This window comes from Cynocephalus volans, chromosome 1 (genome assembly GCF_027409185.1).
Source record: "Cynocephalus volans isolate mCynVol1 chromosome 1, mCynVol1.pri, whole genome shotgun sequence".
Classification (NCBI taxonomy): Eukaryota; Metazoa; Chordata; class Mammalia; order Dermoptera; family Cynocephalidae; genus Cynocephalus; species Cynocephalus volans.
This window is the reverse complement of record NC_084460.1, coordinates 123,701,490-123,716,471: the sequence shown is the minus strand read 5'-3', so window position 1 is coordinate 123,716,471 and position 14,982 is coordinate 123,701,490. Positions and strand designations below refer to the sequence as shown.

The 14,982-nt window shown below is 38.2% G+C and overlaps 1 protein-coding gene across 8 annotated transcripts in view; it reads right to left on the bottom strand.

The window, feature by feature from the left end:
• GOLGB1 (golgin B1) overlaps positions 1-12,363 on the bottom strand; it is an 85,179-nt gene extending 72,816 nt beyond the window's left edge. For 6 of the 8 annotated variants that reach the window (XM_063077327.1, XM_063077349.1, XM_063077357.1 and 3 more), the window contains exon 1: positions 12,046-12,363. The gene's annotated coding sequence lies outside the window, so the exon portion shown is untranslated. Of the gene's footprint in view, positions 1-11,678; positions 11,737-12,045 lie in introns of those variants that run through there. The other 2 variants (XM_063077336.1, XM_063077340.1) reach the window with 2 other exon arrangements.
• Between the last annotated feature and the right edge of the window lie 2,619 nt (positions 12,364-14,982).

The following is a 14,982-nucleotide window of genomic DNA, read 5'->3' as shown; positions in this document are numbered from 1 at the left end:
AGAAAGTGATAAATATTGATGATAAGCAAATCAAATGATAGGATTGCCTGAAGAAGAAGAATGAAGCAATGGAACAGCACAAATGTGAAAAACCATAACCAAGAATGCTTATATGAAATTTAAAAAATATTTGAAAACATACATTAAAAAAGCAGGCATGTACCTAAGAATATCAACCCAAAATGACCAACAGGAAAGCCTAGTAAAATTACTGGACTTAAAAAAAATCCTTTAGGATATAGTCCAAAATATCCTATGACTGGTAAGATAATGAAGATAAAACGAACAGACTTTTCAACAGCAATGTTTTTGCCAGAAAAAAAATATGAGTTACAGCTTTAAGATATTCAAGAAAATAAAAAATGAGCCAAGGATTTCATCCCAGCAAAATTGACCTTCAGATATAAAGAGCACAGACAAAATGTAACGAACAAGCAAGAAAATTAAGACGTTTTCCTTTCAGCCTTTCCTAAAGGCTCTATTTGAGAGAAAACTTGAGACAGCCAAAATGACTAAAGAAATACCATTATGAGGACTGGTGGTGAAATATACAGTTATTAGTAGAACCAAGACTAAGTAAAGACCAAGAGGAAGAGAGCATATTATGTTATGATTATATGCTCTGACAATATATAGGGCAACCATGAAAAAAAATCTGGGAGAATACAAATAGCATCTGCAAAAAAAAAAACCTTTTAAAACTATTTTCAATAATAAAAAATGGTAGTGGTGGTATTAGCATTGTTATGCCTAGACTATTGTAGGTGAATGTGGAATTAAAACAAATTAGTAATTATTGGAATACTAATTCTATCATCACATTTTCAATATGAAAAAAGAAGATACAGATGTAATACAGAAGAAATTAAGAACCCCAAAATATAAACTGATCTTGAATTTGAATTGGAAGTTTTAGTATTAACTTATAAGATATTTTATCTTCTTACATATATTTTCCTAGGTCTGTCCACTGAAAAGTCTTAAAAACAATGGCAAATTGAGAATAAATATCACTAGTGCCTAGATTGGGGTGCTGAAATACCATTTCCCATTAAAAAATTGTTTAAATAGAAGGGCTTCTTAGAGAAATGGGTCATTCCAGATCTGAAGTCAGAAATACAAAATGAGCCTGAAACATCTTGTCATACATGATAGCAAGGAAGCTATCAAAGACCACTGTGAAAAGTCATGTGAAAAGGACATAGGAGCCCAATTGAAGATATTCCCATTGTCTAAAGGACAACTTAAGTTCATATAAGAATAAGAATTGCAACAGATTGAAACTCACAAAAAAATTTAAATCCACAAGTTCGTAATACTAACAGATTAACTAGCTACCACCTGAAGCAATTACCCTAAAAAATACGTGTATTAGTTTGTTTCTGTCACTTATAACGGAATACCTGAAACTGTGTAAATTATAAAGAAACAAAACTTATTTCTTACAGTTTTTGAGATTGGGAAGTCCAAGGTCCTCAGAGAATACACCTGGTGAGGGTCTTCTTGTGGGTGGTAATTCTCCACAACAATGCAGGGTGTAACATGGCAAATGGCCTGAGCAAGAGAGAGCTAAGCTTCTTACTTGCTCTCCTTATAAAGCAATCTTAATCATCCCCATGACCATCTATTCAATCATCAGTGGATTAATCCATTCATGAGGGTACAGTCCTCACCATAATAGGATTTCCCACCCTCTATAACACTGTTATAGTGGGGATTAGAGTTTCCAATACATGAACTTTTGGGGAACACATTTGACCCACAGCACTAGATAAATATAAGGATTTATCTTGCCTTTCCTATTTGAACTTTACCATTCATTCAGGAAGCAAAGTGTAGATGAGGGGACACATCTCTTACTATTCCAATTAATAAATGAAAACAAAATGGTAGAACTGGAATATCTATTCTAATATTTTGCAAACACTAATGAACTCATGGATCTAAATATTGAGCATTAACATCAGATAACAAAAAAGCAAAAACCCAAAATCATGAATCTCCGATGACAGAACATAGCACTAACCTCAGTCTGAGGAACCCTCCATCCTCCTGCCAATTTGCAGGAAATGCAGAGGACAGAGGACCATGTTGAACTGCCCCATGAATGTGCAATTCCCAGACTATGAGAAACTCCACAGGTAAAAAGACCTAAGTTCTTCAACAGATAAATTGTAAGGAAAAGGCTTCGATATAGCTAGTTTAAAGAACATATGGCAAGGTTCACATTTGGGTGAAAAAATTATAAAGAAACAACAAGGAAATGATTACTTTTGGAAGGAAGGGGAGAGCCATGACTGGTATAGGGCACATGGAAGTTTCTGGGATGACTAGCAAAGTTATAATTCTTGACCTGGTAGTTATGACAAGAATGCTCACCTTATAACTCATCAAGTTATACATTTTTGGTGTTATTTTCTATATCTGTTTTATTTCACAATAAGAATTTTTTTTTTTTAATTAACAGAAATAGTTAAGCAATTATATTTAGAGGCTTCCCTAAGGGAGTTTCTTGGCTCAAGCCCAGGCTCTGTCGCACACCTTGACCTACATATACCTAACTCACTGGCCACTTTCTATCACTTCCAGTTCGGATTCCCCAACCAACCCCCAACCTACCTCTATCATAACCCTACTGTTCACACCCACACTTTCTGCTCTCAGTAGTGTGGACCCTACTAACCTTAGGGCTAACCAAAAAAGTACTGAAATTTCAGACATAGTGACAATGTTTCTCAGCCATTTTTAAGCCATACCCTTTTCAGAGAAATGTAAAACTATCGTGTTTGTACAAGCACATGTGCAAACATCCATCCAGCCAAGTTGGTACTCCTTAGATAAAATCTTTGCATACCACCATTAGCCAAAAAGATTGTGATGAATCTTATTTTATGTAATTTTTATTGTGTAAATGTGATTTTTTTCATTTTCCATTTACATAAAATTAAAATCATGAATATTTTTTTAAACTATAATTGCCCTTCTCTCTTCCCCATACTACTACCACACATGAGATTCTGATTTGTCCTCCTCAGGAGGGTGTGTCTCCACCAGCATCTTACTGAAAATCATTGCATATGAAGGATACATATACATGAACATGGGATAACAATGACAGTATTAATGGCAACAATTGTTTAGCAATATCCAATTTAATTGGAAAGTGAAAGTACCAGACACTCCTCTCTAATGGCTTTTGGGAGGCAGGGGCAGCTGGCTGGTAACAGAGATTGAACCCTGGACCTCAGTGTTATCAGAACCACACTCTAACCAACTGAACTAACCAGCCAGCACCTTCTCTCTAGTCTTAAAATCTGCAAGGTAAGTCTTATTATCATCCCCATTTTATACAAGTAGATGGGGAAAACCGACCCAGAGAAATTAAGATATTTTAAGGTCCCTCAGCTAAATAAGCAACAGAATAAGATAAACAGCTTTTTAAATGTAAAATAGATTACTTTTCCCACATAACCATTTAAAAATATGTATATTGTAAGAAAGGAAAGACCAGTATTTAAACAAAATAAAAATCTAGGAGACTAGTACAGAAATACTATTTCAGGCAAGATAAAAGGAGTCTCTCATAGATTGATTCAACAATCTGAGAGATACATGGGAAAGTAGATGACATAGCAGAAAGCACCAAACTGGGAACCAGTGAACTGAGCTTTCAGTCCCGGCTCAACAAGAAGCTGTATCACACTGGGTAAGTCACTTTACCTTTTGAGTGTTGGTTTCCTCATCTTAAAATGAAGACTGAGAAGGAACATTCTAATGCTCACTGATGTGAGTCCGTGATTCAAAAGTGATTTCTACAGCTGTTGACATTAAAGGAATAATCTAGAAATGTAAATGGAAGGGCACAGCTGAGTGCTTTTGGTACCTCAAAGGTTGGGAACCTGAGGGTAAGATAGCCATGAAGAAGCCATGCTTAACCTAAATGAAGAAAGATGGGTATTACCCTCTATTAGGCTCACCGTAGGATAGAAATGGGCAAGTATATATGAATGTGTGACTGCTGGACAAACAATGCTCTTGCTGCTGTTTTATAAAACACCAGAATCATGAATAGCAACTAAGGAAAAGAAAAAAATACAGAACTTCATTTCAAGGCCAGGCTTCTATAAAACACGTAGGCAAAAAAAACAATCCCTCAAAGTCCATGCTGGCCACACCTTCCACAAACCCTGCCACAGGACTTGACACTTGTATGCTGAAGTGGCACTTAGAATTAAATAAGAAGTATTATCTTCTCAAAGTTATCAACAATTATTATTTTAAAAATACCTTCCTGGTATACGGCATTATGTTAGGAACTATAAAAATATAAAAAGAAACATAAGGCATGTCCCTAACCACAGAGAAATTAGTACAATATACAAGGAATCATAAGGGACTACTATAAGCAACTATATGCCAACAAATTTGAAAATCTGGAGGAAATGGATAAATTTCCAGATGCATTCAAAGTACCAAAACTGAGCCAACAAGATATAGAAAATCTGACCAGACCAAAACAATAAGAGATTGAAGCTGTTATTAGAAGGCTCCCAACAAAGAAAAGCCCAGGACCAGACAGGTTCACTGCAGAGTTCTACCAAACCTTCAAAGAGGAACTGATACCAATTCTCTACAAACTTCCAAAAGATTGAAACAGAGGCCATTCTCCCAAATTCATTCTATGAAGCAAACATCACACCCTGATACCCAAACCAGACAAAGATGCATCAAAAATAGAAAACTACAGGCCAATATCCTTGATGAATATAGATGCAAAAATCCTCAATAAAATATTAGCTAACAGAATACAGCAACACATACAAAAAATTAGGCACCATGATCAAGTGGGATTCATCCCAGGGATGCAAGGCTGGCTCAACTTACGCAAATCAATAAATGTGATATACCACATCAATAAAAGCAAAGACAAAAACTATATGATCATCTCTATAGATGCTAAAAAAGCATTTGACAAAATTCAACAGTCTTTCATGATAAAGACTCCCTACAAGTTAGGTATAAATGAAAAGTATCTCAACATAATTAAAGCCATATACAATAAGCCCACTGCCAATATCATCCTGAACTGGGAAAAGCTAAAAGCTTTTTCCTTAAAAACAGGAACTAGGAAGGATGCCCACTCTCACCACTCCTATTCAACATAGTGTTGGAAGTACTAGCCAGAGCAATCAGAGAAGAGAAGGAAATAAAGGGCATACAGATTGGAAAGGATAAAGTCAAGCTGTCCTTTTTTGCGGATGATATGATCCTATATGTTGAGCAGTCTAAAGCCTCTATAAAAAAAAAAACTCCTAGAGCTGATAAATGATTTCAGCAAAGTTGCAGGATACAAAATCAACACACAAAAATCAGTACCATTTCTATACTCCAACAGTGAACAGACAGAAAAAGAAATCAAGAAAGCTAGCCCATTTACAATAGCCACTAAAAAAATAAAATACTTCGGAATAAAGCTGACTAAGGATGTGAAAAATCTCTACGCAGAGAACTACAAACCACTGTTGAGAGAAATTTTTTATTTTTATTTTTATTTTTTTAATGGTGTTGTCAGCACCACACTCTCCCAAGTGAGCCAACCAGCCATCCCTATATAGGGATCTGAACTCGTGGCCTCAGTGCTATCAGCACCACACTCTCCCAAGTGAGCCATGGGCCAGCCCTCACTGTTGAGAGAAATTAAAGAGGACACAAGAAGATGGAAAGATATCCCATGCTATTGGATTGGAAGAATTAACATGGTGAAAATGTCCATATTACCCAAAGTGATATACAGATTCAATGCAATCCCCACCAAAATTCCAATGACATTTTTTTTCTGAGACAGAAAAAGCTATCCAGACATTTATATGGAACAACAAAGGACCACGCATAGCCAAAGCAATCCCGAGCAAAAAAAAAAAAGCTGGAGGCATAACACTACCTGACTTTAAACTATATCACAAAGCTATAATAACCAAAACAGCATGGTACTGGCATAAAAATAGACACATGGATCAATGAAGTAGAATAGAGAACCCAGAAATCAATCCATATGCCTATAGCCATCTGATCTTTGACAAAGGCAGCAAATCTATATACCGGGGAAGAGACTGCCTTTTCAACAAGTGGTGCTGGGAAAACTGGATACTCATATGTAGGAGAATGAAACTAGACTCGTACCTTTCACCATATACAAAATCAACTCAAAATGGATTAAAGAATTAAATATACACCCTGAAACAATAAAACTCCTTAAAGAAAACATAGGGGAAACATTCCAGGAAGTAGGAGTGCATACGGACTTCATGATTAGGACCCAAAAAGCACAGGCAACTAAAGGAAAAATAAACAAATGGGATTATATCAAATTAAAAAGCTTCTGCACAGCAAAAGAAAAAATCAAGAGTAAAAAGACAACCAACAGAGTTGGAGAAAATATTTACAAAATATACATCTGACAAAGGATTAATATCCAGATATACAAGGAACTCAAACAACTTTACAGCAAAAAACAAATAATACAATTAAAAAATGGGCAAAGGAGCTGAATAGGCATTTCTCAAAGAAGACATATGAAAGGCCAACAGATACATGAAAAAATGCATCCGGAAAATGCAAATCAAGACCACTTTGAGATACTATCTCACTCCAGTTAGGATGGCTAACTTCCAAAAAACTAAGACTGATAAGTGCTGAAGAGGTTGCAGAGAAAAAGGAACTCTCATACACTGTTGGTGGAGCTGCAAAATGGTGCAGCCTTTATGGAAAATGGTATGGAGGTTCCTCAAACAATTACAGATAGATCTACCATGTGACCCAGCTATTCCACAGTTGGGAATATACCCAGAGGAATGGAAATCATCATGCCAAAGGAATACCTGTACTCCAATGTTTATTGCAGCTCTATTTACAATAGCCAAGAGTTGGAACCAGCCCAAATGTCCATCATCTGATGAGTGGAAAAGGAAACTGTGGTATATCTACACAATGGAATACTACTCTGCTATAAAAAAGAATGAAATACTAATTCGCAACAACACAGATGGACTTAGAGAAAATTATATTAAGTGAAACAAGTCAGGCACAGAAAGAGAAATACCACATGTTCTCACTTATTTGTGGGAGCTAAAAATAAATAAATAAATAAACACACAAACAAATAAAGGGTGGGGAGGGGAGCAGAGAAGAAGACAGAATAACCACAAAAATTCCTTGAACTATTTAAGCCAAATGAACAGATACGATGTGCAGGGGAGGAGGGTGAAGCGGAACGGGTAAAGAGGCATGAAAATCAACTACAACGTATACTGAGGAGTAAAATTTTTAAAAAAACATACCTTCCTGGTGTATGGCATTATGTTAGGAACTATAAAAATATAAAAAGAAACATAAGGCATGTCCCTAACCACAGAGAACTTAGTATAATATGCACAGGAAAATAAGCAAAATAACAAGACAGTGAATGCATGCCTATATGCACATGCATATGTGTCATTTGCTTTGGAATTTAAATCACATTTTTCCACAGACACAACACAGAAGATGGTTGGATTTCCACTAAGTTCACTCCTCAAACTTATTTCATGCATATTTAGTTGAGCCTCAGTAGTTTTCCTTAATTTCTTAATTCTCAAAGTGATTCTCAATTTAGTTGAGGATCTAATGGGACGATAATGCTGTATAACTGAAAGAAGCATATTCAATATTATGATATAATTTTACAGTTAGAAAATGAAAAACTTTTTCATGATACAAAAAAATTATTTTCATTAAACAAAGTTAGAAGTAAACAGTAGCTCTAACATATACACAGCAAGACCGATTGCTTTACATATAACTTATTTATCCTCATTATTTAACTCATTTTATTCTTAAGCCAACCCCAAGGGGAAAGTACTACCAATATCCCCAATTTTAAATTGAGTAGACTAAGGCATAAGGAGGTTAAATCATTTGCTCAGTCACATAGCTGGACAAAGCTTCTCGGCTGGTAGAGATACACAAAAGAATCTATTTTCTGAGTAACCTCATCACCCAACATTCTTCACCCAGTATGAAAACAGGAATGAGGGCAAGAAGATACTATGTTAATAGTTCTATAGGTACTTTTGTTGTGCAGTACAAAGGCTGAAATGAAATAATTCATAGTAGTATAGCCCCAAATAATTCCATGTTAATACCACAGACAGGCTCACACAAGGGCAAAAGGATATACAAGTATATACACGGATGTGCATTATAGCAGTGTCTTGATGGCTACCAACTGAAAACAATCTAAATGTCAATCAAGAGGGGACAGGCTAAATACATTTTTCATATTTCTACAGGGAATGCTGTGTAGCCATGTAAAAGAATAAGGTACTTTTATACTCATGGATATTGAAAATACCTAATATATATTAACTATTAAGTGGCAAAAGAAAGGTATAGAATAACATGTGTATTATGATTCCACTTGTGGGAGAGAAAGAGGGAGGTATATATCACATATGTGCTTCACTACAATCAGAACATTTCTTAAGAATGACCAAGAAATTATTTACAGTGCCTGCTTCTGGGAAGTGGGGAATGGAGAAGAGGGTCAGTAGATAGTGGAGAAAGACATTTTTCTTTTTACATTTTATCCTTCTGTATTGAATTTCCTTTTATGAAAAGCACATGCAGCTTATGTTAAAATACCTTAATTAAAAATAGAGTATTATAAAGTCTAACCTCCTTTTACATAGTGGTTCCTAACAAAAGACTAGTATGTAATGGTCTCTGATGAGATGTGTCCAAATAATGTATTTCTAACAGTTGTTAACCTAGAGAACTTAATGATTTATTTTATAAACATCCCTTTAATTAACCCATTAATCCAAAGAGGGAAAATGAGAGGGGGCCTTTAAAAGTCAAGCAGAAGGGGAAAAAAATAAATAAAAGATCTAAAAGTTTATTATTTTTAAGAAGGGCTGCATCCCAAAAGAATGGAGGTCACCCCAATCTGGAGATCTTCAGAGATGGAAACAACTTTCTCAAAAAACAAGGAAGTATCTTTCAGTGATCTTCAAATAGGGTTGGAGTGTTCCATGGTGTGGGAAGAAATTTTTTAAAAATTTCATTCTTTGAGGGCTGGCCAGTGGCTCACTTGGGAGAGTGTGGTGCTAATAACACCAGCCTCAGGGTTGGGATACACGTAGGGTTTGGATCCCAGTACTGGCCAGCCACCCCCCAAAAAAAATTTTTTTTGATCCTTTTACAGTTTTGTTTTTGTATATTTTATAATATACATAATATACAGTGGTATTTATAAATTATCCACAATTAAATATACAATATTTGGGGGGATGCATGCTCAAAATGTTTTACTGATAGGGTGTGTAATTAAAAATGTGTGGGGACACACTTACTGCCATCTGATCTTTGACAAAGGCACCAAGCCTATTCACTGCCTCTTCAGCAAATGGTGCTGGGATAACTGGATATCCATATGCAGGAGAATGAAACTAGACCCATACCTCTCACCATATACTAAAATCAACTCAAAATGGATTAAGGATTTAAATATACACCCTGAAACAATAAAACTTCTTAAAGAAAACATAAAAGAAACACTTCAGGAAATAGGACTGGGCACAGACTTCATGAATACGACCCCAAAAGCACGGGCAACCAAAGGAAAAATAAACAAATGGGATTATATCAAACTAAAAAGCTTCTGCACAGCAAAAGAAACAATTAACAGAGTTAAAAGACAACCAACAGAGAGGGAGAAAATACTTGCAAAATATACATCTGACAAAGGATTAATATCCAGAATATATAAGGAACTCAAACAACTTTACAAGAAAAAAACAAGTAAACCAATTAAAAAATGGGCAAAAGAGCTAAGTAGGCATTTCTCTAAGGAAGATATACAAATGGCCAACAGACATATGAAAAAATGCTCAACATCACTCAGCATCCGGGAAATGCAAATCAAAACCACACTGAGATACTGTCTAACCCCAGTTAGGATGGCTAAAATCCAAAAGACTCTGAACGATAAATGCTGGGAAGGTTGCAGAGAAAAAGGAACTCTCATACATTGCTGGTGGGACTGCAAAATGGTGCAGCCTCTATGGAAAATGGTATGGAGGTTCCTCAAACAATTGCAGACAGATCTACCATATGACCCAGCTATCCCACTGCTGGGAATATACCCAGAGGAATGGAAATCATCAAGTCGAAGGTATACCTGTTCCCCAATGTTCATCGCAGCACTCTTTACAATAGCCAAGAGTTGGAACCAGCCCAAATGTCCATCATCAGATGAGTGGATACGGAAAATGTGGTACATCAACACAATGGAATACTACTCAGCTATAAAAACGAATGAAATACTGCCATTTGCAACAACATGGATGGACCTTGAGAGAATTATATTAAGTGAAACAAGTCAGGCACAGAAAGAGAAATACCACATGTTCTCACTTATTGGTGGGAGCTAAAAATTAATATATAAATTCACACACACACACAAAAAAAAAAACCGGGGGAGGGGGGGAAGAAGATATAACAACCACAATTACTTGAAGTTGATACGACAAGCAAACAGAAAGGACATTGTTGGGGGGGGAGGGAGGAGGGAAGGAGATTTTGGTAAGGGGCAACAATAATCAACCATAGTGTATATCGACAAAATAAAAGTTTTAAAAAAATAAAGTAAAATAAAAAAATGTGTGGGGAAAAAAAATGTTTGGAAACTGCTGATGTAGTCAAACAAATTTACTGCAGTGAAGAGGAAAGCATTAAATTTTTATTCCGGGCTAGCCTGTTAGCACAGTTCGTTAAAGTGCAGCCTTGTAATACCAAGGTTTGGTTCCCCATACGGGTCAGCCTCCCCCCACTCCCCTCAAAAAAGGGCTTATTCCATGGTCAGTGGATGAGAAGAAAAAGCTGTGAAGCAGACCATGAGCAATGTCTGCAACTCAAAGTTGCAATTCCTCAACTTTTTCTTATATATACTCCATGACCAAATGCTGCCATTTTTCCAAAAGATTATTTCCTGGATTTGACCCTTCATAATCATTCTGACCGTCCGAATTCTATTAATTCAGGTTTCTGGAAAGGCCTCTAGCCTTTCTGAAAGGCGTTCTCCACTGCCATGTTAGCAGGGAACTGTAAACAGGTCCTTTAAGTGTTCAGAGAGCTTCCAACTATTTCCAAAGTGAAAGTACTTATCCGTGATTTTAAATACCTCTGTGCCACTCTTAAATTGTCCTCTCCTCATAAACTGACTGGAACTCTTATGTCAGACAAATATATTCCTCATTCATCCAGGGACTCATCCTCCCCTTCACACTCCTGTTATGCAGAATAAACATACTCCAAACCACCAAATCAAGTTCTTTTCCCTTCAGAACTTTCTTCAAGGTTCCCTTTCCTCTAACAGCCTGCCCACTTCTGATTCCTGGGATTTTAGGGTTGATGGGATTGCAGGGATCATCCCTCTCTTCTCATCTTTCCAGCAAACCATTAGCATTAGCAGGCTCGTCCGACAGGCCTCCGTTTGCATTAATATCTCCAATGTTTCTGTGACCTCTGCTCTCAAGACCTTTGGTTTGTTTGGGTCCCGCCTCCCTTTCGGGACACCAAGTTTGTTTGGGACCTGAGCGCAAAGGCCCGGCAGGTTCTCTCCGACGTCAGCTGCTGCGTACCGAGGCCGGCTTAAGCAGGCCGCTCAGGCAACAAGGCCGTGTGGACAGGACGGGCCCGGGCGCCTTTTCCCGTCGCTCCCAGAGAAGAAGGTCCTAGGATTGGGGCAGACCGCGTGTATGTGCTCTGAGGCCGCGCAGAGCGACCCCGAAACCCTCCGGCGAGCCAAAAGGCAAGAGAGCTACTAGAACTAGGCCTGGTAGATGAAGGGAGAAAGGTGAAGGGCCGGATCCTGGACTGAATCCGGGAGAGGTGAGGCGGGGAGGGGACTCGAGAGTGAATGATTTGGAGGCCCCCGCGGCCCCTGTGACGAGGGTGACCGTTATAGGACTGGCGGAGGAGAGGAGTTGGGGAGAGTGCCCCACTCACCTGGAAGCGGCTGCAGCCGGAGGCTCCAACTGCCCCCCTCCCAATTTAAGCCACGTCAGCTCGGGAAACCCGTACGCGACACCTACCACCGCCGCCGCGCCCCGCCAGGGACTCAACCACTCGTAGCTGGGACGGAAGAGGGGATTAGGACATCGACCAATCAGGGCTATCGGCAGAGCGTTACCATGGAGACCAGGCACGCCTTGTTTGTAACCATCAACAATGACGGAAACCAATCAGGTCAGAAAACGCTTCGCTTCCTCAAAGAAACAGCGAACAGATTCTAAAGAGTGGGTGAGGGGCAGGATCAGACGAGAGCAAGTGTCCCGGAAGAAGATCTGGAGGAGGACCGGAAATGCCGGGAGGGCGGGCGTTCTGGAAAAGGACAGGTGTTTCCCGTGTGATGTGTACGTTCTCGATTCCTCCAGTTCCTCTGCCGTGTTGTCTGACTGACTCAGATCGAGGCTTGGGCTTCTAAGCTTCAGACTGCTGTCACCAGCTGCCATTTGGATTGTTGAGTGAGCTGTGAGAAAAGAGTAGGGATATGGGTTTTGCTCGTGGAGTCATAGAATACTGGAGCCGGAAAGCTAGTCGTCTAGTATGACCTTCTTATTTTACTGATAAAAAACGAGAACCAGAGAAGTGACTTGCCCAAGGCAAGCAGCATCTTAGTGATGGATCTCGGACTAGAACCCGGCGTTAGTATGAAAGAGGATCAGCGATGTCTCTAAGGACGTGAGTGTCAGGGATAGAGAATAGTGAATACTGGGAAAGTGCCTCTTAGGAAGTGGCTCTTGAGCTAGGTTTTAAGCAAAGGGTGAGATACGAGGGCTTAGGCCCTGGAATGGAAGTTAGGAGCTCCAGCAAGAAACGGAAATCACGCATGCTGTCCTTGAGATCCTAAAGAAATAAAAGTAGCCAGCTCCCAATGATCTGTCATTTAAGGCATTCTCTTGACAAAAAGAATAATATTCGTTTGAATTTATAATCTTACTGTGTATGAGGCACTCAGCTATCCCGCTATATGCATTCTAATCCTAATGGTTACATAACCCTTTGAGGATCAAACATCAGCTCAGTAAGGCCTTTCCTGGTTACCCATCTAAAATTACAGTCTTCCACACACATTATACATCTTTGCTTATTTCTTTCCCTAATCATTTTGTCATCTAACATATTATATATTTTATTTATTTATCTCGTTTATTTTCTCTCTCCTCACTAGATTATTAGTTCCAAAAAGGCAGGAATTTTCGTCTCTTTTGATCTCAGCTATATCTTCAGGTCCTAGAACGGAGAGTAGGGCACACATCTGTTGAATCAATAAAATACATATGATTATCCCCATTTTACATGTGATACAATAAGACTTTAGAAGGTTAAGTGATTTGCAGGTCACTTGGTGAGGAGCACAGCAAGCATTTTAAGTAGCTGATACTGAAGCTACAGGACTTTATCAATACATTATGTTCTTATATCCCTGATTGTATCTGCCCAGCAAAGCCCTAAATCTGGATCAGTCCAACCACTGGTTTTCTCCACTCCTACCGTTGGAGTGCAGAATGCTGCAGGAGACATCAGGACAGTGTCGGTGTCATCGGTGACATAGCTTCATGACCACTACATATTCAGTTTCCAACTTCACTCCATCCTCAGCACACTCTCGAATTCTTGGTGTGCCTTCAGCTTCCTCTCCTATTTCCCGCAGTGTCATATGTTACCAGGAAATTGCAAATTCAAACAACAATAAGATACGACCACACACTTATCAGAATAGCAAAAATCCAATAAACTGGCAAGGATGTGGAACAACAGGAACTCACATTCATTGCTGGAGGGAATGCAAAATGTTACCACCATTTTGGAAGACAGTTTGTTTGGCAGTTTCTCACAAAGCTAAACGTAGACTACCATACAATTCAGCAATCATACTCCCAGGTATTTAGTGAAATCAGTGAAAACTTATGTCCACACAAAAAGTTGCACATGAATGTTTATAGCAGCTTTATTCATAATTGCCAAAACTTGGAGGTAACCAAGATGTTCTTCAGCAGATGAATGGATAAACTACATCCATACAATGGAATATTATTTAGTGATAAAAAGAATTGAGCTATTAAACCATGAAAAGACATGAAGGAACCTTAAATGCATGTTACCAAGTGAAGGACCCAATTTGAAAAGACAATATACTATATAATCCAACAATATGGCACTCTTAAAGAGGCAAAACTATAGAAACAGTACAAAGATTGGTTATTGTGGATGGGGTTGGACAGGGGCAAGGAAAGATTAATAAATGCAACACGGAATTTTCTAAGGCAGTGAAACTATTCAGTATGATACTGTAATGGTGGACATATGGCATTCATTTGTTGCAATCTGTAGGACTATAACACAAAGAATGAACTTTAAACTGTGGACTTTGGTTAATAATAACATTTCAATATTGGTTCATTAATTGTAACAAAGGCACCATACTAACACAAGATGTTAATAATAGGGGAAACTGTGCTGAGAGGTGGGAAGGTGGGGATGAGATGAGTACATGAAATTCTCTGTATATCTGCTCAATATTTCTGTAAGTCTAAAATTGTACTAAAAATCAAAGTAGTGTGTGTGTACATATATTTTCAAATTTGACTCAAGAAAAAGTAGAAAAATGTGACAGGCCATTAACTACAGAGAAAACATTTAAAAGTCATTAATTCTCTGAAGAAAAGTATGTACCTAGACCATTTTACAGGCAATTTCTTTTTGGGCTTTGCTATAGACTAAATGTTTGTGTTCCCCCAAACTTTGTATGCTGAAATTCTAACCTCCAAGGTGATGATATTAGGAGGTGTGACCTTTGAAAGATGATTAGATCATGAGGGTGGATTGAGTGAACAGGATTAGTGCCCTTATAAGAGAGACCCCAGAGAGCTCCCTTGTCCC